General features: G+C 42.6%; 1 protein-coding gene across 1 annotated transcript in view; it reads right to left on the reverse strand.

Annotated features, from left to right (window-relative positions):
* LOC144791796 (guanylate-binding protein 1-like) overlaps nucleotides 1–19,232 on the reverse strand; it is a 1,313,208-nt gene that overhangs the window by 919,367 nt on the left and 374,609 nt on the right. The window lies entirely within an intron of this gene.

Below are 19,232 nucleotides of genomic sequence, written 5' to 3' on the forward strand. Positions count from 1 at the left end.
AAAACAAAATAACAAAAAGGGTTAAATAATATTTGTTATACCAATGTGGGTCCTAGTTATCCATTATTAAAATAAGCGGTATGTGGACTAGATGTTGCTGGCGCACACACAAAACATATATGTAAGACTCTAAACAAGAACTCTTCACCTCTGAAGCTTTGCCGTAAGATGGGGTGGAAAAGTGTAAATTCTATGTTAGCATAAGTGGCAGCCATTTTGATTGTCACGTCCATTTAGTTTCTGTCATATTCATTTTACTCTCTGCTGTTAGCCTTTTCACCTAGCCTGTGTCCTCAACTTTAGCTGACCTCTCTGACATGGTCAATCTGATGTATGTGCTGGGGCTGCCGGTGCACCTGGTCTCAGATGTTATCAAATGATTGCTTATTGCCGCCATAAACATTCCTTGCTCCCTGTTAAAACTGGGGGTCTCCTGTTGGCAATGGTATGCACCTTTGCTCAAATAGGAACCCTTGCATCTAAGTCAGGGAAAGGGGATTACACTACTTGATAACCCCTGCTCACCCCCTTAGTAGCTTGGCACGAGCAGTCAGGCTTATCTCAGAGGCAGTGTGTTAAGCTGTAGTGTAGTTCCTATCATCCCAATAGGCTCTGCGCATTGGAATAATACCTTCAATAGTATAGGCCTAGACCAGACGTTAACTAGGTCTACCACTGTCGATATTAGACTTAAAGTTTTGGGTTTGCCAGCTAGCTCAGAGTTCACTAGAAACTTTCTCGAATGTTCAGGAAGGAATTAACTTCCTTGATTAGACAAGAAGGGATTTAGTTTCTGACAACCATAGAACATGACAACTTTGCTCTCCCCTAATCAAGAGTGTATCTCGAGAGTCGTGTGAACAAAAGGCAATTTATTTTACTCAGTCAGTACGTGCATTCTTAGTCTCATCAGATTGTAGAGAAAAGGAAGAGACGGGCGTGTTCAATAAAAAGGTGTTATTTATTGATCAGTCTCTTTTCTCATACAAGAGAAATGGATCGATATTATTGCAATACTTATAGTTAAGTAAAGTGCATACATTAAAAGCAGAAGTATAAAATAATACTGTAAAAACATTGATATGGTTTCTAAGCCATATGAAGGTTTAAAATGATTAAAATATACATATACACATATACAATTGACTAAACGTACTCAACTGGTGTTTCTAAATACGCCTACCCCGTGTACCTGACCTAAGCCTAATACGTGGGCGGGAATAGAAAGTTACAGTTTAAGTTAAGTTTGTTTTTGCCAAGTGACTAACTAAAGAATTCTCTGCGAGGGGTTATTTAGTTCTGTACCTGGAATCTAGGATGGATGAGGGATGGTATCTCTCGTCTCTGGTCTCGATATTCCAGGCTGCCTGCGAGGGCTACCCAGAAACGCCGGTGCTGGATTTCTCGGCAGGAGAAAGCAGCGCGTCTCGCTCTCAGCGCGTCAGAAAGGCGGGGCTGCGCCAGCGGGGTCTGCTCTGCTCTGGGCTTCGGCAAGTATGGCTGCTCCGTCTCGTCACCACCGCGTGTGTTTGCATAGGGCAATATCGGTAATATTTATACCTTTAAGGTGCCGAGATTGACGTAAGGATGGACATAGATACGTCAATAAAGATGTCATACGACCAGGTCGTTAGCACATTCTTTTGCTGAAGTTCTCGGTGAAATCAAAACAATGGCCGCAGGGTTTTTCCAGGTTGACATAGGTTTGATTTGTTTTGAGAACTCCGTATGCCTTATCAGGGGCTGGAGGAATATCGCTTGTCTAATTAGATCGCAAGCGTTATGACCTAATCAGATAACACGTTCCTGTGCCGTAGTGTGGCTTCGTCAGATAACGGTATCTGCATCATGGGGGTTTTCTGCATCATGGGCTGACTGCTAGTTAACTTGTTGGTTTGTTAACCAGAATAGGGTCAGGAATAGGGGGATCGATACAGAACCTATAGGAATACATCACACCCACTCCACGCTAACTATGGACATATTTACTAATCTATGCATAGTAAACATAGTACAACATACTATAGAGTAATGTGTATACCTTACCACCCCAAAATACATAAATGCATTTCGAAATTATCAAATATACGGAAAAAAGGCAGTCATATGTATTGTATGCACTCAAGCTGTAGAATAATGCTAAAGTAATCACGCATATGTATACATTATTGCTATTTGGTATATGAGAATTTACACATGAAATGGCTCTTAATACAGAAAAAAGGTTCGAGACCATTTCATCACAGAATATAATAATAATGAACATTCCAGCGGGCAGCTAATGTCTATAAAGTATCTAAAATTAGAAATGTTAGTTCTCTAAGAATAGTTCTTACTTTAAGCAGAAGATAAGTGTCCCGAAAAATATGCAAAAATATTTTGGGGCTGCTGAAAAATCGCTGTCCGTGAACTGGAGGGAAAATTGTTCATGTGACTTTATTATTAAAGTTGAAGGCCAAATTCAGGGAACGCCGTGTGCGAGCTTGCTCAAAAGTCTCTATTTCTGCTCTGGTGAGAACATCATATCATTTAGGCTTTCGAAAAAGCTGTCAACAGCTTCCTGGGAAAGTTCCACTAACTCGGAAATAGGTGTAACCATGCATTCGTGCGCATGATTGTCTCCATTGACGTTCTGATTTGGATTGCTGACAGAAGGTCGTACCTGATCGATGCTGCTTTCATCTTGAACTTCACTACCCCTTAATCGTAGTGGTGAAGCTTCCACGAATGCCGTCATCAGGATTGGTAGCCTTTGAGGGCAGCACAAAGCATGAGCCTTGATTGGACTCAACAATGTTTCTGCATCCATTGGCGCATCCGATTGTAGCGTCAGACAGGTGTCTAACATGCATTCTTCTCCGCATAGCAGGCACCTTAATACAGGTAAAACACATCGTTGCCACATTGGTCGAAATGATAGAAACCAAGTCATGTTCAGGTCTCTAAGCCGGGATAGTCCCAGGATTTTTGATATCCGGTCCCGGTATCCAATGGCTAGGATTGTTTCTTCCCTTGTCGCAGGTGTTCTGTCTGTGACATGGTTTGCCATAACGAAATATTAGGACCAAGAATAGGATTCCTGCAATTAGTCCCAAAATGAGGGGAAGTCCGCCAAAAATCGAATGGACGAAATCTGGAAAAATACCCAGTATGGCTTTGAATGGTGTTAATGCCATCGAAAATACTGTCTTAAATACCTTTGAGACCCCACTGGTATCAGAAATATTTAAGATTTCATTCAGGATTTCTGCAAAATGTATGGGGGAATTAGTTGATAATAAGGAGTGTATCTCTGCAGTCGTCCTTGCGCCTTGGAGATCATATGTTTCTTTTGATGACGTGAGCCTGGTAGGCGTCTGAAGAAGCACTGTTTTCATTCTGCTTAAAGTATCTATTCCAATAGAAGTAATTTTCAAGTTGGGCCATGCCCTTGCCTCCCTGTCTGGAAAGGAGCTGGGGAACAATGAGCGTCCACAGCACTTGACCTTCGCAGTCGTAGTTACGAGATAAGGAGTCCCGGGCATAAGACTACAACATCTGCGATCTACAATTAGAATGTAACTCCCATTATAGAGTCTTTGAAAGAATGGTTCTATCTCTGTTGCAGGTGCGCCTTGCTGGTGACATGAAAGGTTATATGAATTCCCTTCACAGGCTCCATGCAAACTAATTCCGTTACACAGAAGTGTGCCGCTTAGTGACATCGCTCAATTATTGCCACTAAGAAACACTTTCTGTCCTTTTTTACTGACACATGCATGTGAATAGGGCAGGTTCCATGTTGTTTTAATGTACCCTTTTCCCAATTTTTCGTACATGCCAGCCTGTACATATTTTTGGCAGTATTGAAACCTGAAGGTTGATATTGGAATATTTATTATCCCATGTATTATCCATTCACTGACAGGTCGTTCTGACATTGTCACTGGTAATCTTTCGAGTTTCTCAATGCTCAGGATTGTATAATCAGCACCCTTTTGTGCCATACTGATTTGTCTATCAGTAAGGTTAAAGATATGGAATAGTGACGTTGTGTTGATTAAACGCCAAGGCACATAGCCTGAACGCAGATTTTGTAACGTCCAGCCAAGCTGTACAATAGAACGCAATTGAGACTGACCGTGTTGTAACGACAGTAAGTCCTGCGATAATATGTCGATTGCTGAAGACACAATGCTGTCCAAAGAAAAAATTCTGGAGGACAGAGTCATTAACCCATTGTCCACTACAGAAAGTGATTTTTCCAAATTAATACGGTCAATTTCCCGTATTCTCTCTGCTGTTTCAATTTGAGTAACCTTCCAGGCCTCATTGTATGCTGCATATACAGAGGCTGCTATGAAACGTTTTTGACGCTGTTTGCGCGGTCCCATAATGAAATCACGCAAGTCAGCACCATCAGTAAGTAAAGATAGGTGTTGCTTAATTTCTGCCAGTGTGGAAGTTTGTAGCCATTGAAGGCATAATTTGCCCACACTGTAGGTGGTTATTATCCCTGGGTGTTGTCTTTGGGGATATCTAGGGTCTCGCCTGGTCATTTTGAACCCCTGTGTTTTGTTCAGGAATCTGTGTTGACAGTTATTAGTATCTGTGGGCCAGATCAACCACTGTTTCCAATCAGGATGTGTTCTGTTTTGGTTTAATACATAGTTTACGTCTATCTCTTCATCTGTAGAGCTATTGCTGTTCATTGTTGATTTTGGCTAGGCCAAGACAGGTAGTTTGTTGAACAGTGTCAATTAAAAATATCATTTGTTCTGGGATCATGCAGGCTCTAAACAAAGATTCTATACCCTGTACTTGCCATTCTTTTGTACCCCAAACACTTTTCAATTCAACATTTTTGTCCCAATAATCAAAACCAAAAGTATTCATTTGTTCAAAGAATGAGTCTGAATATATCAATTTCGTGTTTGTTATCATGGTCTTTGTCCCTGTCTTATTTGACAATTTGAAATAAAATGTTTCAGCATTACTTGTGTTAAAACCTGAAAAATATGAATATTTGACATAAAAGGTTCTCGAGCTTCCTTTTGGAGGGGTTGCACAATGTTCCCATTGATTATAATTTAAAACATTTCTAGGCTGTGCAGATCTATGTAGAAAATGGTTACCATAGTGGTTATAACAGTACATACTATCATAATTTGTAGAACCCTGCAAATAATCATGCTTGGTAAATTTAGCAGACATTACTAGGTCAGACATCATATTATTTATACTTTCGAAGTCCCAATCATCAGCAAATGAGCTTGGTTTTACAAAGTCACTCAATGAGATCTTAATTTGGTGTGGATATTTCAGGATTTCAACCGGACCATAGATTTCGTAGTCAGTGTTGTCCCATGCTACCCCACCCGGTATAGGATTGGCTGTGAAGTTGACTGAAGAAAGTTCTCTTTTCTCGACGTGTGAAGATGTGTGTGGTTTGAGGATCAAGTTGATTTTCTGACTTGCTGTGTCCATTTTAGCATATTTTCCCTCAATGAAGCGTCCCAAAGTTAGTACCATGATGAGCCAAAGTATGAGGATAAATGCACCAAAACCCACCCAAAATTCAATCCATGGAGAAATCAGATATGTTTCTTTCAGTTGTTTCAAAAGTTCTTTAGCTTTATCTTTAAAGGTTTTTGATGATGGCTGTGTCTTTGATTCATTGAAGTCTTCAGAGGAATCATCGAAGTTTATGAAGTAGCCGGATGCAGTTCTGTCAATTGTTCCAATTGTTTCAGGATTACTGTTTCTTGCATTTTCACTTGGTACTTCAATATAGATTGGTGTGTCTCTGCTAAATGTTTTTATTTGGGTTTTCAGAGGTCTAAGTTCCATTGCATTGTTGCATAGTCCTTGTTGTTCTTCTGTAGGCGTTTCGAATGTGATGAGCCTCTTTGTTAGGACCTCTGTACTGGTAGCAAACCTTGGTGTTCTGCTACTTATTGGGAGTCCACTTGGCCTACTATTTGTTATCGGCCACATGATTGTGGTTTTACCAGGTCGATGGATACAACTCGGTTCTCCTTTTTACCAGCAAGCGGCGGTAGTACAACTGATCTTGTCCCGTTGACAGACAAGACAGGAACTGTTTTTCTGTAAGAAGGCCCAAATTCCTTCTTTACCGCGATCTTTTCTCTGACTAGATCCCCGACTTTTGGAATCCAGACAGGTCTTGCTGGGACAGGTGGTGGTTCTTCAGTGGTTGTTGGCTGTTGTTTCAACTTTATGTTGCTCAGGTCTTTTCTTGTTTTGTTTAAGTCCTGCAAAATAGCCAAACGGTCTTTGATATCAAAGCTTTTTTCCTTCACCACTGAAGTCTGACTATCAAGGTCAGAGATTAACATCCTAGTTCCAAATAATAATTCGTACGGACTGAATCCCTTCAGAGAATTTCTTGGCAGGTTATTTAGACTACGTTGGACACTTATTAGATGTTTGACCCACCCAGCTCCCGAACCTAATATCCTTTCCGTTATAGATTGCTTTATGCCTTGGTTTTTTCTTTACACCATCCCGTATCCCTCAGGAAGGAAGTGAGAAGATTCCCGCTGTGCTATGCTCATTTGGCCATGTTTCCCCTCAGGCTGGAGGGCTAGAGTGAAAACAATGGTCAAACGTAGCATGCTCTTAGCGTATATGCCATTTAGACTCGCTAATCTTTGTATAACAGTCCAGACGTCAGCCGAGTGCCGAGGGTCTACATTATAAGTGGAAACTAGCCTGTATATGTTAATCGGACGCTTTGCTTTTTATGGTTGATTCTTTCTGGAGTGAGACCCCACGGTAGTATACCGTCTCTCTCACCACTGCGATCTCTGTTGCAGTCCTGGCATTTTTTTACAAAAATGTGATGCTGCAGGCTCATGCCTGGCCACCAGTACCTTGATTGTAATTCTTCCAGAGAATCTTTTATTTTGAGGTGTCCAAGACCCTCGCCCATATGTGCGTCTGCGATTAACAAGTTTCTCCTGTCCATGTTTGGAATCACTCTATCCCCCACTCCAGGGATTCGAGCAAAAGGGACGGAGTTTGCATCGATTATGTATGTGTAATTGAGTGGATAGTTGATCGGTAACGCTGAGCAGTCGCCTTTTGATGACGTTTTCACCGCCAGCACTGTTTCACCGTCAATATACTTCGCTGTACGCTTTTTTCGAACTACGGAAGCCGATTTAGTGGCTGCCGCTGTGGCTGTCTCAGCCAATGAATTCCCTGCAACGTGAACGCCATCACGCTGATGACTCAGTGAGTGTGTCACGTGAGTCTTTGGTAGTTCTTTTTGTAAAAGAGCTATTTGTTCCCAAAGCAGTTTCTGCTTTATTGTTGCATCTGTGTCATCTTTGTAACCGTTTTGAATCCATGTCTGCAAATCGTTGTTATATGATTTGACGCAGTAATATGAATCTGACACTATAAGTGTCGGGAATTCGCGATCCGCATTATCTAGCGCCATTTTCAATGCTATTATTTCAGTCTGTTGTTCTGAATTAGTTTCTACTGAGTGTGTTTTTGTTAATAGAGGTTTTAGTTTACCCCCGCGCCACACTTCTTTTGTAATCCCACATGTGGGGTTGTATGCTTGTTCTCCCCAAACGGAGGGTTGAGCATGTCCGTCTGTATAGATTACACAGGCGTACTGTCGTAAGGGCAGAATGTCGATTGGCAGAGGGAATGTTCTTTCATATTCTAGATTTTTTAATTCTTCTAGTTCTGGATCAAAGTAGTAGTATACTTTGTCAGTTGTGATTGAATTCACCCATTGTATCCATTCCGGATTCAATGTTGTTGTTGGTAAATTACACGGTGTTGTTAGTGCCTCAAAGGCTGATTCTGCTGTTCTGACTGTGATATGTCTACCGTCAGCTTTGTCTTTTTCTCTAGCTATTGCGCTTTGAACTGCATGAACAATGTTTTCTTTAATACTGAACTTCTTTTCAGCCTCTGTGTACAAGTGTGATTTGAATGCAATTGGTACCTTTTCTCCCTCATTAGAGGTCAGGTATGTGAATCCGCATCTTCCTGGGATGACTCGAATCACAAGATTGCGTGTGTTATCACGTGTTTCTAATTTTGTTTTAATTAGCATGTCTGTTTGTAAGGATCTCAGAATTTCTGTGTGTATTTGAGTCCAATTGGATCTTTTAAAATCTGGTTTTATTAGATCATAAAGGGGTTTGACCCTTTCTGCGTAATTTGCAATGTATGTTCTTCCGAAATTTAGGAAGCCTAGAATTGACTGTAGGTTTTTTAGTGTTCTAGGTGCTTGGATTACGGCACATTTCTCTACAAAATTGTCAGCCAGGCTTTTGCCTTCACTTGATAATTCATATCCTAAGAACAGGACTGTCAGATGGGCAATTCTGGATTTTTTAAAGTTGAATTTGTAACCCTCTGCTGCGAACCCAAGTATTATGGTGTTCACTCTTTTCAAGTGAGTATCCAAGTCATCATCTGTTAGGTAAATGTCATCTACATAAGATAATGCTTTGTCATCATATGTTTGTAGTAATTCTGTTACTCTCGCTGAGAATACTTCCGGGCTGTTCTTATACCCCTGGGCTAACCGACAGAATTGTTTTTGAGTGCCATTTATGGAGAACGCAGACAAATATCTGCTCTCTGGTGCTATATTTTGACAAAAGAATTCATTAGAGATGTCTAATGTTGTTTTGTATTTTTTGCGCACTATGTTATTCATTAGTGCAGCACTATGCGAGTTTTGCACTGCAAAAGTTTTGCAGCATGTGTTAAGGTGTCGGTAATCCAAAACTAGACGATATGAATTGTCTGGTTTGGAGACCGGAAACAAAGGGTTGTTCATTTGTGAGGTGCAAATTTCAATCACCCCCTGGTATTCTAGCTGATCTAGGATTTCTTTTACCTGTTTTTTAGCTTCTTGCTTAATTGGGTACTGCCTTTGTGCAGTAGGTTGTGATTTTAACAGGATTTTGTGAGGAGGAGAGTCCTCATCCCATCCTACATGATTTTTATATAAAGCAGGAGCTAGAGCTACTGCCCACTTTCTAGCAAGTGTGTATTTTTTATGAATTGGGATATGATTCGAGAAGGCAGGCATAATTATTATAAGGCAGGCAATCCCTGACAAACTCTGGTGGCCAGTCTTTTTCAGCTAGAAGGATGTTATAGCCCTTGGAGAGATTATCCCAAAATAGTCCCCTTATTTTTCTAGTCTTATCCCCCTCTATACGTAATGTTATTTCATATATTTTGTGAGGTTTGCTAACTCTGGTGTCTGCAGTTTCCACTTGAAGATATTCATTCGTGTCCACTGTCTCCAGATGATTCATAAGGACTTTGCGAGCTATGCTCACTTCTGCTGCGCTGTCTAGCATCGTCTGAGCCCATTCTCCGTTTTTCAGTTGTGTCCTCAGAATTCTCGGCATTGTTAACTATTTTAATGCTGGCTACCTTCTTTTTTGGAAATTGTAATTTCTTTTTTAGCTGAGCAGGTTCCTTGTCTTTCGACTTGGCGTGCTCTTCTCTTTGTTCTGATCGTCCTCTTCTTTCCGATTTCTGCGAGGAAGTCTGAAAAGATTGAGAGGGACGTGTATCAATGTCTTGATATCTATCAGGCTTTTTTTATATTATCCCTATTTCTAAGGTTATATCTTTTCCCAGAGGGGTCACTTTGGGGTGACCTGTGTCTTTGGTTCGGAGATTTTTCTCTTCGCCTAGGAGACGTTCCTCTGGACTGGAATTTCTTTTCTTTAGGATTGGATTGTTTGTTTCCATCCCAGCTCTTTTTTGGTGATGTTGAATTATTATTAAAAAATAATTTTTCAGGACTTTCAATCAGTTGTGGTTTTACTGGTAATTCACCTAAACTATCTCTACCTAGTTCCTCATAGGATTTTTCTATGATTCTGGCAATTTCAGCTGGTTGGTCTGCTATATCTGTCTCCTTTAACCTCTGGCGGATCGCCACGTTTGCTGCTTCTCCCTTTATGTTGGCTAATAATATAGCCGAGACCTGCTTGAAGTCTTTTAGTAATTTCATACCAAGAGTTAAAGCGGGTTCTGGACCGTATTCGTCTTGAATTTGTTTTAGTACATCAGGTATTACCGAGATGGACGGAACACCGTGCGTTTTTGTGTAGATGGAAGCAAAGACTGTACCCCAAGTGTCACAGTCCTCAATGTGTGGTGTGATTCCCATTGGAAGACAGATAGTCAGAATCCTGTGCTTTTCTAGCGGGGTGGTGTCTGGAAACACCGCCTCTATTTGGGTGATTTTCTGCGCTAGCCAGAATGGTATTTGTTCCCGTTTAGCCGGTACTTTACCTAGGCAGGACTGTATGTTCTGTGGTGTAATTTTATTTGTATTCCCCTGGTGAGGGGTCAGCTGTGGAATTTTAATTGCTGGTTGAATTGTTGAAGTCCGCATCACATATTGGACTAATTGTCTATGTATTTTTATTAATTGTTTTAGCTGTGTTAAAAGCTGTGGTGCAGACATCCCGTCGATGTCTGGATGTGGTGTGTATCCGGCTAGGACCGGCCACGTTGCTCCTGGTCTACCTAAAGGACCGAGCCTGGTGATGTGATTGTTATGTTTTAGGGCGCCATTAAATAAGAGCAAATGCTCTTGAAATCTAAGTGGTACTTCCACCTCCTCGAAAGGAGTGTACATTTCAGGAGGTTCCTCTATTTTGTAATAGTGGAAGTACTTTGTTACAGGATTTGCTGCTGGAAAGTTTATCCATGAATAGTATACCTCTGTCTGCCGATATTCGTGTGCCTCAATTACGAATATGACTGTGCCACCTCTAGGTGTCAGTCCATTTTCTATAAGTTTTATGGTTATAGATTTCCTTTTGATGACCGGGATGAGTATTATATCCGGGTCTGCTTCTTGCATAGTATTATCAGCTGCTATTATTTCAGTGGACAGGTAGGTATACAGCCTTTACAACTAAACTTTTACAACGAACTACCATTACAATGCAACTTTTACAACGCAAACCATTACAACGCATAGCGCTGGGGGCGCTCTAGGATAGGGAATAGGTTTAATGTACTATCCAACACCTTCCCTACTATCCACGGGGACTGGAGTTGGAATAGTAAATTAAACTATTCACCATCCAGCGCCCAAAAGCATTATGCGTTGTAATGGTATGCGTTGTAAAACTTGCGATGTAAAGGTAGGCGTTGTAAAAGTATGCGCTGTAACGTCATACATCCGGACAGGTAATCTTGCAATAGTGAAAAAACAAAATAGGTTGTAATTCACTATCAAGTCATGCCACAAACATCAGGACATGTCCTAGCTTTTACCTACAATGCACCCTGCCTGTAGGCCTACTGTAGGGGTGACTAATATGCAGAAAAGAGAAGGTTCAAGGACCGGCGAGTGGGTGCACTCGCCGAGTCGACACGGCAGTCCCAGACTGCGTACGGGCTCTGCAGTGGCAGGTCTGAGTTACACTTTACGGGCTGCTTTGGTGGGTGGCACAATCAGTGCTGCAAGGCCACCAGCAGCATTTGATTTACAAGCCCTGGGCACACGCGGTGCATGGTACGAGGGTTCTGACAGTGAATCAAATAAGTCAATCATGGAGTCACTAATCAAAACACCAATTTAACACAGGGAGCACTTGCAATGAGGCCCTGAATAGCTGTGGCACAGCCCCCAAAGCATCTAAACCAGCAAAACATATCAAAAACAGAGGAGGCAATCAGTAAAAAATGGAAGCGAGACTCACGCCAATGGTACCAGGTCTAGCACTCCCCCTCCTCGTCTCCTGACCTCCTGATCACCCATCTGCTCTTGTTTGCCTATAGCTATTTTCGTGCTTAAACTTGCTTCTTCCAGTTTTCCTTCTCAAAAATTCTGTTGAGATGTAATATATGGTTGGTGACATATCTCAAACAAAACAGTACCAGACGGTTTGAATGTAGATTATAAGCAATTGCGAGATGGGACTTACTCTGTCAAACACATACCTGATACAATTAGATGAGCGGTTACATTACAGGATGATACATGAAACATGAAAAGGGAGAAAGAATTAGCTAAACAGCAGCATAAAAGCATAGAAATAGAAAAGTCTCAAAGAGAATGTAGATGTACTGATTTGTGCTCTCTTCAATAAAGTTGTACAGTAAACCACATAGACCAGGAGTCTTCACTCTTTGAGTAGATTTATTGCAGTCAACACGATACACAGGTATACAAGTATAGAGGGCTCAAGGTGGTAGCTCCAACTGCCTGTGAAGCAATTCCAGTGCCTGGCCCAAACATTCTAAAAAAGTAATACCTGGAATACATTGATAAGTACAAAGTAACTGTAACAGAGTAGGCGCACGGGATACCCCCGTACATGATCAAGGGACATTACAGGACGTTTTTCCACCTTCAACACCCCTCTTCTACCCTTCACAGCACATCAATACCGGAGCCAGCACACAGGAGACAGAGGAGATACACTGGCCCTTTAATGCTGAAACAGCGGAGGAATGGGCGGGGCTACACGATGAGGCGGAGACATCTTATACAGAGGAACACCAGAACCAGGTGTGTTTGTTCACCCAGAGAGAAGAGGAGTTGCGGAGAGAGCCTATCGAGGAGTGGAGAAGTACTGAGGTGAAGACGTAAAGAACGGAGGAGCTAGAGTGCGGTGAAGCTGCGGCGCCAAGAACGGACGAGAAGCCAGGAGGCCACTGTCTTCACGAGCCACCCAGCCACACACCCAAGGGAGGTGTGTGGCTAACTCAGGTACACGATACTATCCGGAACTGGGTGGGACGTAAGGGTGGTTCCTCTCTTTAACCTGAAACTCCTTTGTCCCGGTGCACCCCTCCCCGAGCACTACCACCCTTCACTTTAGTACATCGTACCAAAGAGTGCTACACGGGTTACTGTGTCCTCACTCCTTTTCCCCTACACTTGTGTATATATATGAGCACTTTTCTCACGAGACATTATTTCTGTCTACTTAAATCCGAGAGGCAAGATGGACCCGGAAGGAGAAAGACCCCGACGGAGTCCAGAAGGCTTTCGCCGACTCGATCCATCCCAACGTCATCACAGGAGGCCCAGTAGAAGTCGATCTCCACGTCGAAAGACTTCTCTACGGAAAACATGTACTGATCATCTATATAGTATAATAAAGCCTGTTAAAACTAAGACCCGCTTATTGCCGATTCCTCTTGACCCCGTCACAGTAACATTCCAACATTTTTATATTAAGTGCACTGAGAAATGATGCACAGACACCACATATCTCCCTCCTTTTAACAAAAATAGAAAATAGCGCACTTAACAAACCAGTGAACAGAATGCTTACTGAACATACCTACTAGGAATCCTCCTAACTCTTGAACTCCTTCAGACATTAGGAAAACTCTGACCAATAATATTCACAACTGGATTATGAGCAGAATTGATTTTGGCCAAGCGACCAAAATTCCACCACTGACCATTTTCTAATTTTGCACTGTTGCCTTTCATTGTGACTATACGTGCAGGATCCCTGAATTTTGATTTACCTTTTTGTAGCATGAAAGAATCCTTGACACAAACCAGATCACCAACAACAAATTTGACTTATTTTTTAGACGTGGTTTTGAAATAAAACACAGGCACTTGCGCAGTCATTTAAATGTAAAGATGTAAAAGAAAAACATCACTGCAATCCGGATTAGCAGGAAATCAGCCCTTCAGCCCTCAGGAATAATATGGAATAAGTAGGAAGTTACAGTACCTTCTTGAAGCAGAAGTACAGAAAGACTTTTCTTTTAATAAAAAAAATCTGTCACCCCAAGCTTGTCGCCAAAATGTAAGTGTGCTCTCTTCAATAAAGTTGTACAGCAAACCACATAGACCAGGAGTCTTCACTCTTTGAGTAGATTTATTGCAGTCAACAGGATACACAGGTATACAAGTATAGAGGGCTCAAGGTGGTGGCTCCAACTGCCTGTGAAGCAATTCTAGTGCCTGGCCCAAACATTCTAAACAATTAATACATGGAATACATTGACAAGTACAAAGTAACATTCCAACATTTTTATATAAAGTAAGTGCACTGAGAAATGATGCAGAGACACCACATGTCCCAATCGATGCGAATAACCCAAGTAGTAGTGTGCTTGCTATGAAACCAATGCTTGAAGCCGCACCTCTGTATGTTCCCCCGAAGGGCGCGGGTACAGATGATAAGACTTTCGATGATGCAAAGGGATATTTCATATATAATTGGATCTACACTCCTTGGAGTAGAGCAGATGTTATGGCCCTTAAGGCTGCCTTGCCCGACCCCCGGAAAGATCCAGCTGCTTTCTATGAGGAGGTGGAGGGAGCCATTAGCTCTTGCACTATGACCTTAGCGGCTATAGAGATATGTTTTTTGGGCTTATTTTGCCCCCTGATATGTGGAGAACAAAACGTAAAATTAATGACACTGTGGCATTTGGTGACACTTGGAAAAAATTTGAAGAAATAGATGTGGACAGGGCACCTGCCCAGTAGCCCCAACAAGAGATATTAGATCTTCCAAAAGCTATTGTGACTAAATTGAAGACTCTCCTACCCCCTAAGAAATAGACTGGACTACGTTAGCATCTTGTAAACAGAAAAAGGATGAGTCAGTTTCTGAATTCTTTTCAAGATTTGAGGAGACATTTCATGATGTTAGTGGCCAGTCTCTGGCCTCCGAAACGGGTAACCCCCTTTTTGTTGACAAATTTGTTGCTAATATGTTACCTGAAAATCTAGTCACCTTAAGGCCAGTCAAAGTTCTTGGACCGCGTCTTCCCCAGTTTCCCTTTTGACAATGGCACAATATTATGAGTGACAGGAACAGGAAGCGAAGGGAAGTGAGGATAAATAAGTTAAAGATTTTAAAAGGAATATGCTACTTACCAGTATGCATCTGTTCTTGGTATGTAGGGCAGCTGACATTCATATCTGTGCATAGATCGCCCCCTAGTGTTGGGTCCGGATGATTGCACCTTGGTGTCCTGGAAGAGTCTTCGAAGTATCATAAGATAGGTGACTCCTCCCCTGGACTATAGGGCGCATGGGCATCTTCTCCATCTTCAGATTGTTTTTCGCCATTGTGGCAGAGATGGAGATAGTAAAGTAAGAGATGGCCATGCAAAAGATAATGCTGCAGCTGCAACAGGCACCGGGGAGGAGGGCGGGTGATATGAATGTCAGCAGCCCTACATGCCAAGAACAGATGCATACTGGTATGTAGCATATTCCGTTCGAGGCATGTGGGCTGCTGAATTCATATCTGTGCATAGTCTGTATATCAGTATCTCCTCTAGCGGTGGTTACCTGTGCCAGCTGCAGCAGTTTGAAAGAGAGTTTTGAGGACAGCCTGGCCTACAGCAGCTTTCTGCTTTGCTTGCACGTCTACACAGTATTGTTTTGTGAAAGTGTGTATGGTAGTCCATGTGGCTGCTCTACATATGTCTTCAAGAGGAATATTTCCTAGGAAAGCCATGGATGCCCCCATTTTTTGCTTAGAGTGTGCTCTTGGGGGTACAGTTAAAGTGCATTTAGCTGTTGATAACATATATGAATGCATTTAACTATCATTCTGGCTATTCCTGACTTTGATATGGGATTCCATTTATATTGTGGTGAAAAAGCAACAAATAATTGCTTTGATTTTCTAAATGATTTCGTTCTGTCCACATAATAAAGCAGAGCTCTCTTTACATCCAGTGTGTGTAGGGCTCTTTCCGCTACTGACTGTGGATTTTGGAAGAACACTGGATACGACCTTTGGCATAAACTTAGGGTTTGTTCTAGGAACTACCCTGTTTGCATGTATTTGCATGAAGGGTTCTTGAATTGTTAGTGCTTGTAGCTCGCTAACTCACCTGAGTGAGGTAATGGCAATCAAGAATGCCACCTTCCATGTTAGAAAATTGCAATTCGCATGAGTGTAGAGGTTCGAATGGAGGTCCATAAGTCTGGTAAGTACTATATTTAGGTTCCAGACTGGGGAAGGTAGGTGCCTTGGAGGAATCACCCTTTTAAGACCCTCCATAAAAGCCTTGATTGCTGGTACTTTAAACAGTGAAAGGTGTTGCCTGTTTTGAAGGTATGCTCCTATAGCAGCAAGGTGTAGTCTTATTGAATAGTATGCTAGGTTGCATCTTTGAAGATGCAGTAGGTAACATATTATGTTCTGAATGGAAGCATCTAATGGGTTGATTTGGTTATTGTTGCAGTAAATAACAAATATTTTCCATTTAGCTGCATAGCATGCTCTAGTAGTTGGTCTACTTGCCTCCTTAATGATGTTCATGCAGTCTGGAGGCAAGTTAAGGTATCCAAATTCTAAGATTTCAGGAGCCAGATCGCTAGGTTCATCTGATTGGGATCTGGGTGTCTGATTTCTCCATGATTTTGGGTTAGAAGATGGGGTGCGAGGAGCAGCCTTTGATGAGGAACTACTGAAAGCTTCAGGAACGTTGTGTACCATGGCTGTCTCGCCCATGTGGGAGCAACTAGGATTAGTGTGAGTGACTGTTGCCTCAGTTTGCATGCCACCAGCGGAATCAATGGTGCTGGGGGAAAAGCGTACGCAAATCTGCCTGACCAGTTCATCCATATCGCATTGCCCTGTGACAACGGATGTAGGAACCTGGCGGCAAAGTACCAGCATTTTGAGTTTTTGTTAGTGGCAAACAGGTCTGTCTCTGGTTGCCCCCACTGTTCGAAGAACGGCTGGAGAACTTGGGGGTGAATCTCCCATTCGTGAGTTGTTGGCTGTGTCTGCTGAGCAGATCCGCTATTTGATTGTCTTTCCCTGGGAGGTGTTCTGCCAGGAGAAAGATGTCTTTTGGAATTGCCCACTTCAATATGCTCTGTGCCAAGTGGGACAGCTGTGGGGAGTGCTTTCTGTCAGTGATGCGTCCGTTGTTAGTACTAGTGGTGGAACTTGCTCTTGGAACAGTCGCCCCTTGGAAAGGTTTTGTGGGTTCCACCACTGCAGAGAGTTGTAAGCGCGACTGTCTACCAGCACTAGGTCTTTTAGTTGTCCTAGAGCTTGGTTCCACTGCCGTGCTAGGCATTCTTGCAATGGACACATTTGAAGTCGGGCATGGGGGACAATGAATATGCAGGACGCCATCATGCCTATGAGCTGCATGAAGACTCGAGCTGGCAAAGAGTGTTGTGGCAGAAATTTGCGAATGAGCATCTGCATGCTGGCTATCCTCGCTGAGTTTGGATATGCCTTTGCCACTGAGGTATCTATAGTAGCTCCCAGATATTGTTGTGTGTGGGATGGTTGTAGATGCGATTTTGGGTAGTTTATCGAAAAACCTAGGCTGTGTAGCAGCTGAAGTGTTTGAGAGGTGTCTCTTGCACACTGTTCGTACGATTTTGCTTGTATTAGCCAATCCTCTAGGTATGGGAACATGTGGATGTGTTGCCTCCTGAGATGTGCAGCTACTGTCGCTAAGCATTTTGTAAACACTCTTGGAGCCGTGGTTTCCCCGAAGGGGAGGAGCTTGAATTGGTAGTGTTGACCTTCTATTGTGAACCTGAGATATTTTCTGTGAGCTGGATGGATGGGTATGTGAAAATACGCATCCTTGAGGTCCAATGTTGCTAGGAAGTCTCTTTGCTGGAGCAGTGGGAGCACTTGCTGTAGTGTGATCATATGGAAGTGCTCCGACAGTATGTATTGATTTAGGGGTCTGAGGTCCAATATTGGTCTGAGTGAACCGTCCTTCTTGGGAATAAGGAAGTATAGTGAGTATACTCCTGTCCCTTGGTGTTGGAAAGGGACCGGCTCTATGGCCCCCTCTCCCAGCATGCATTTCACCTCTTGTTGTAGCAGGGTGATGTGTTCTTTGGACATAGGGCGTGTCTGGGTGGTATGTTTGGTGGAGTAAAAGTGAGTTCTAGGCAATAACCATACTGGATAATTTGTCTCACCCACCTGTCTGTGATAATTGAGCTCCAGACAGGTAGGAATTGCTGAATCCTGCCTCCGACAGGTGTTAGATGGTCTGGAGGTAGTGTGAGGAAGTCACTGTTTTGCGGCAGTGGAGGCTCTGGTGTTATTGCCTCCACGTCCTCTTCCCTTATTATTGTTGCCCCTATAACTTCCTCTTTTGGAGTTCTTGTCAAAGGAACCTTGGGTGTTGCTTTTGTATGTAGATGAGGTTTGTGAAGTATTTCCTCGTGTAACTGTTTTGTATGAGGAGCGTCAAAAGGAACCTCTGTGTTGTTGAAACTGCAATGCGCCCATTGATTTTGCGGTTTCTGTATCTTTTTTCATTTTGTCTAAAATGGTGTCGACTGCAGGGCCGAAAAGGAAGTCTTGATTAACTGGTTGGTTAAGAATGGTGGATTGCACCTCGTTCTTAAAGCCAGAAATGTGTAGCCATGCGTGTCTTCGTAATAAGACGCTAGTGTTAATGTACCTGGCTGCAGTGTTAGCTGCGTCAAGCGCACATTTAATGGAGACGTTTGTAATAAATTTCCCCTCCTGTATGAGGTTGTTCGCTTGTGCTTTGAAATGGTCAGTCAGGTGTTGCATCAAACTTTCAAGCTGGTCATAGTGTGCTCTGTCGTAACGAGCTAGTAGAGCTTGTGTATTTGCAATTCTCCATGAATTGGAGGCCTGTGATGCTACTCTTTTACCCGATGCCTCTAGTATTTTGGACTCCTTATCAGGAGGTGGAGCTTCTCCTGTTGTCTGTGGGTTGGCCCGTTTGCGTGCATTAGCCACCACTAGTGAATCTAATGGCAACTGACCTCTGATATAAGTAGGATCTGTAGGGGCCGCTCTATATTTCTTTTTAATCCTGGGATTGATTACACGTGCCCTGACTGTATCTTTAAATATATCTGGCACGTGTTTTAGCACCCCTTTCAACATAGGAAGTGTTCTGACATTTTTCTCGGAAGTAGGGAATGTGTCAAATAAAAAGTCTTCTTCTATATTTTCATTGTGCATGTCTACGTTGCGGTACTGCGTTGCCCTATCTATTAGCTGGTTGAAGACAATGGTGTCTTCAGTAGGTGACGGCTTTGTTGGGTATGAGGAGGTGTCAGGGATGAGATGTGTGTCTTATGGATCAGTCGGCTCTACCCATGGTTCATTTTGAGGGTTAGGATCCTCTGGATAGTTAAAATCATATTGAGGATCTTCCCCTGTGTCGCCTTCATTGTCCCCAGAGTGCATAGGAGAGTAAGGAGCAAAAGGCGTAGTAGGCATAGTGGGATAGAAAGGAATGAAGGG

The sequence above is a fragment of the Lissotriton helveticus genome, chromosome 11, assembly GCF_964261635.1.
Source record: "Lissotriton helveticus chromosome 11, aLisHel1.1, whole genome shotgun sequence".
NCBI lineage: Eukaryota > Metazoa > Chordata > Amphibia > Caudata > Salamandridae > Lissotriton > Lissotriton helveticus.